Raw genomic sequence first — 5,788 nt, 5'->3', positions numbered from 1 at the left:
ATGTATGAGAACTTTCTCAACGAAAAAATACTTATGTTCCTCCAATACGTCAACCGTGTCATTTGATTTTATCAATGTCTATTATTATTTATTTTACTGGGAACATACGTGCTCGCAATTTTTCATTTAATTTTATTCAGGAATTAAAATCACAAATTACGTGAATACAAAAAAGAAAGGAAGAATAGATAAGTGATTAAGAACAAAGAGTAAGACATTAATTCCTAGGGTAACCCAAAAAAGTTTTTTTTTTACAATATATAAACTTATTTCCATTGGGGCCATTACATATTACATATATATATATATATTATATATAATACATATTACATATTATATATATACATTTACATATATGTACACATAAATATTTATATATATATACATATACATATATATACAAGTATTTTGTATATATAAAAATATTTATATATATATATATACAATATTTTGAGACCATTAACGACATTCTGAAGACTTTATGCTACATTCTTTCATGAATTTGTATATTTATGCAATTGCTGTAGGCCTATTTAAATTAAAGCGCATTTTAAGACCTACAGATCGTTTTTAAGTCACTATATAAATATTATTACACTTTATTAATTAATGTCATGTCCATTGACTAAATCAAGAGTTATGAGCATAAAAGTTACCCCCTACCCCAAAAACTGTTGTTGATTACAAATTTCTCGGATCATAAACATTGACAATAGTACATAATGCATTTTAATTTTTTTTCTTGTTAACCTCAATTTTTGTATTCCATATGTCAATAACTACAAGAAAAACACAATTTGTATCAAATACATCTAAAATTAGACATATGACACTGAACTTTATTGATATTTTATGAAAAAATTTGCATTTTAGAAAAAGTCGATGACCTTTAGACCTCTAGTGACATTAATAATTGTAGGATTAATTTTATTTAAACTGCATTTGATTAAAAAACATATATGCTACACATTGCTACCAAAATAATCTTGATGGGATTTTCAATTCACAGGTTATGGGCATAAATGTTATCCCTACCCCCAAACAAGGTATTGAGCATAAAACACTAAAAAACCATTACAAATGACGCGACTACAAACAATGCATCTCTATATTTTTCTTGTTAACATCAATTTTTTTGTTCTATATGCAAGTAGGAACAAAATGATACCAAAGAAATTTAACTGTGGGTGGGAGGGGGTGCACGGTGACCCCCCACCTCCAGCCCATGGCCTATAACGCTTTATGCTGAATTCTACTTTCATAAATTTGTATATTTTATGCGATTGTTATAGGCCTATATTAAAGATCATTTTGTGACACATGGATTGTTTTAAAGTCACTATATAAGTAATATTATACTTTGTTAAATTAATTAAAATGATTTTACTGCATTTTAAAGAGTACTTAGATTTACATGTTGAGTGTGGGTTGCAAAGCATGCCTACCACCAAAACTGTATGGTATGTCATTACACAACAAATCTTAAAGTTTTACTGTACACTGTTGTTTATATTTTCACTCAGATATTCCGGTTTAATGCCATTGTTTTATGGCCAAATTTTGAGATTTGCTATGGTGTAAAACAGTCCACAAAGAATGAAAATAACTCTGAACAAACCGACTTTAGAGCACAGTCTCTGATCTGAACAATGTAGGCCTGAACAACAACACAACAATGGATGCCACAATTAAATCTAACTACAAACAGCGTAGTAAAAGCTTACTTACCTATTATGTACATTCTCCAAACTTAGAAGAAACACCATTCCGAAAATTCAATATTTTAAAAGATGTTTTTGGCTACAATATACAGTATTTCACATGCAAGCTTGCTTTCACCGTAATTTGGATATTATCAGACAGGTGTGCAACCAAACCGGTATCTGAAAGAAAATTTCTGCCAAGGATTGTATTGTCCTACAAGGCCACTAACCTAAAAAATTAATAGTTCAGCGTCCACTCCTAACAGAGGAGGATCTGGGTTCAAATTTAGGGGGTTAAAATGTTTCCAAAAAAAACGCCAAAAAGAAAGGGGCGTCCGGGGTCCGGGGTCCGGGGTCCTCCCCCGGGAAAATTTTGGTTCCTAGATGGCGGGAAATGAGCTTTCCCGATTTCTGAAATTTCTTTTAATGACTTTTAAGTTCTTCAAAATTCAAGGTTTTCCCACTCTTGAAAACCATTCCATGAATCGAGGAACCGCAAAGAGTAAGGGAGGTCCGGGTTCTCCCCAGGAAAATTTCGATTCTTAGATGGCGGGAAATGAGCTTTCCCGACTTTTGAGGTGTCTATTAATGACTTTTAAGTACTTCAAAATTCATGATTTTCCCCCTCTTGAAAACGTTTCTATTAATCGATGAACCCAAAGAGAAAGGGGGTCCGGGTCCTCCAGGGAAAATTGTTATTTCTAGATGGCGGAAAATGAGCTTTCCCGACTTCTGAAGTGTCTTTTAATGACTTTTAAGTTCTTCAAATTCAAGGTTTTCCCCCTCTTCAAAACGATTCCATGAATTTGAGAAACCTCGAAGAGAAAGGGGGATCCGGGTTCTCCCCGGGAAAATTTCGATTTCTAGATGGCGGGAAATGAGCTTTCCCGACTTCTGAGGTGTCCATTTATTAATGACTTTTAAGTTCTTCAAAATTCAAGGTTTTCCCCCTCTTGAAAACGGTCTGGTAAATTTTTCTCATTCTCATAGGCCTATTATATGTGCACCGGTATAACTACGTAGGCCTATTCTTTTCTCCATGAAACGATGAACCCCGAAAAGAAATTGAGTCGGGGGTCCTTCCCTGGGAACATTTTGATTCCTAGATGGCAGGAAATTACCTTTCCCGCCTTCTAATTTTCCCATTGTAACAAGAAAAAAAAATCCAGCTCACGGGTCCTGAAAATGTAGGTCTAGAACTTTTTTTTGCCCGGAGGGGGGTTCCTGACCCAGGGATCCCCCTCAGATCCGCCAATGCCTAATTAGCGAATTTATTTAGCCACTGTGGACGAAAACATCACCACCAGTCCCTCTCCCAGCCCCACTCGGACAGTAAATGCGCCATAGATTTCCCGATGAAGATCCAAATTTCTAGAGGGGATCCATACTAATACCTCAGCCTCGGCAACCTCTAAATGCCAGAAAATTTCACCCTGAGACTATAAAAGTAGCTACGAAATATCCCGAAGGGAAGTCCAGGACCCTGTTTCCCCAGACCACCCACCTCTGCTGATGGCGCAGGGGTCTCAAGCCTCCTGGAACTCGTGGGAGTCTCTCGGAAATCGGGACAGCCTCCCGCAAGCAAGCAAAAATCTTTTGGAAAATGATCTCCGCAAATTCATAATATTTACATGTTTTCACTACTTTATTGTCAGTTCTCATGGAAGTCAGTGCCGATAGGTATCACTATGTGCAGCAGCAAAATTAAATTAAATGTGTTTAACAAAGCTCATTAAGCAACAGTGGCGGATTTAAGGAGGAAAGCTGGCCTGGCCCCCTAAATTGTTCAAAATATAAAAAAAGAAAAAATGAAGAAAATTATATTAAAATCTAAATATGAGGATGCCATTTTCGGCCATCTAGAGATACCATAATTATATTTTTTTTACTTTAGCCAACACCATCCATCTGTGCCACCTCCCTGTTCCCCCTATTTCGAACTCTATGATCCACCATTGCAGATCTCCCGGAATCGACCTCCAACTTGGGACCCCTTGTTGCGCCGACACTGTTGTGTTCCGACTTCGAAATATAAAGTCTTTTTTGGAGAAAGTGTGCCCTTAAATTTATTCTTACCGATTTGAGTATTAACAGGGGAAAACAATAGAATGTGAACTCATAAATACTGGGATGGTGTCCGGTAGGCGGTGGTTTTACATGCGTTATATTATATGTATTTTATATATTGTTTACATTTTACTACTACATTTTCAGAGCCGACCTTTACAAAGTTTATCAATGTAATATTATATTTACAAATGACTATAAAATAATACTGAACAACAGCTCTACCACCTCCCCACCCCCCATCCGAGCGAAGAGATATGGATTATTCCGCTAATTCCTGGCTAATCCCTAACTCTTGAATATTGTTATGGCTAAGGTCCCCACAAAACGACAGCATATTTATACGCGCGTGAGTTGGACAAACGCGTATTGTATTCTTGGCCTTGTTTCCGTACCAGTTGTGAAGTTTGACACTCCAGAAAGATCCTACAGAAGAAGTGTGACTAAAAATGTCCATAACAATTACTTCGCTGAGGTAAAAAAATGTTGTACCTGGATGTCAGGAAATAGAACCTTTTTAAAATTGTTTATATTTGACAAATTGGTTCAACAAATACGAATTAAGTATTACTATTGTATTATACAGTTGAGCTTGAAACATCATTCGATTGATGGGTAGGAGTGGTGACATCATCAAATGACCAGAACCACTGGTAATCATCAATATTATTATTACCCTAAAATAATATTAAAGAAAACTATAAGCCTAAGTCGAGTCGAGTCAAATATTATTTATTGTATTAATATAATTTCTATTTATTTTATTAACATATTTTATCATTTATATTTATTTGTGTATTTTTATCAGTAAAATACAAATCGATACAAAATAAAATGCATAATTTAACCAATTCACAATTTTGCCAATTTATACAATTCAATAAAAAAAAACTGGTAGGCCTATTGGTCACTTGGATATAGGCTTTAGATAATCGTCACCATTATGCGCGTTGGAGTTAGTATTTATTGTAATTCCTGGCAAAGACGTGTCCTGCTAGTGTGTATTTTTACGAATGTAACATCACCTAAAACTGTAGCATTCGTGCCAATCAGCATCCTTTAATTTTTGTTTCAATTTCTGGAGGGTGGTAGGCACCCCAACTATGACAATTTAGGTGCTTCATAGGCTTATTGAATCGATTTTAGAGCCATACTAATATTTAAAAAATACTTAATTTTCTGTCTCGTGTTTTTCTTCCCGACGGGGGCCTTTGCCCGGGCCCAATGGCGCCATTCCTGATTCATGCGCGCCTGAGACCCACCATGGTTGGGGCTGAGGTGAGCAAATTTTGAAAAAAAAAAAATCAAAAAAAAAACAAAAAAAACCTAGATGCCTGGAAATAGCATCGGGCAACCTATATATGCAGCTAATACCCCTCCATCTCCATTTTATTCATCTTCAAAAAACATGACAAAGACGTTCAAAGCAAAAGGAAAAAGAACAGTAAAACATTAGTCATTCCTTATTTATAACATTCTCATTTCATTTTTTAAAATAATTTTTTCTCTTGTAAATATCATTCTAACTCTGTGGAAGTACCCTATTTTAATTTAACGTTAAACGTAATAGTAGTAGGTATAACCACCTTTACTTTAAACAGAAAAAACTTAGAAATGATTTAAAGTTAGTAGGCGACTAGATAGGCCTACCATACCCATGCTTTGCGTGGTTGAGGATGAGATGGGAAAATTTTGAAAAAAAATGCTCCTCTAGAGGCCCAGCAATAGCACGTTTATATTTTTTAATAATTTAATATACAGTACTTTTGTTTGTTTTTTTTGTTTTTGTTTTGTTGTTGAAAAAATTCCGTAAATTAAAAGAACATTTTTTTTATTTGGATGATTATCTTTGTCGGTGCATTTTATTGTCTGAATTTCATATTTGTTGTCACGTTCGGGGTCGTTAAACTGCAAGATGACCGTAGAATATCAACGATGAGTAATTAACAGGATATCGTGTTGTCCTTAAGTGCGCGCAAGGAATTTGCAACAAAATAGAGAGTCTCAAAATCGTAAAA

At 35.1% G+C, this 5,788-nt stretch overlaps 1 long non-coding RNA gene across 1 annotated transcript in view; it reads right to left on the bottom strand.

Annotated features, from left to right (window-relative positions):
• LOC117104667 overlaps positions 1-1,995 on the bottom strand; it is a 4,940-nt gene extending 2,945 nt beyond the window's left edge. The window contains exon 1 of the long non-coding RNA XR_004444800.1: positions 1,729-1,995. This is a non-coding gene — a long non-coding RNA (uncharacterized LOC117104667). The remainder of the gene's footprint in view (positions 1-1,728) is intronic.
• Positions 1,996-5,788: the final 3,793 nt, after the last annotated feature.

The sequence above is a fragment of the Anneissia japonica genome, unplaced genomic scaffold, assembly GCF_011630105.1.
Source record: "Anneissia japonica isolate Jap-2015-1 unplaced genomic scaffold, ASM1163010v1 scaffold287712_len2945570_cov188, whole genome shotgun sequence".
NCBI lineage: Eukaryota > Metazoa > Echinodermata > Crinoidea > Comatulida > Comatulidae > Anneissia > Anneissia japonica.
Note: the sequence above shows the minus strand (reverse complement) of the source record. Positions and strands in the feature narration are given on the sequence as shown.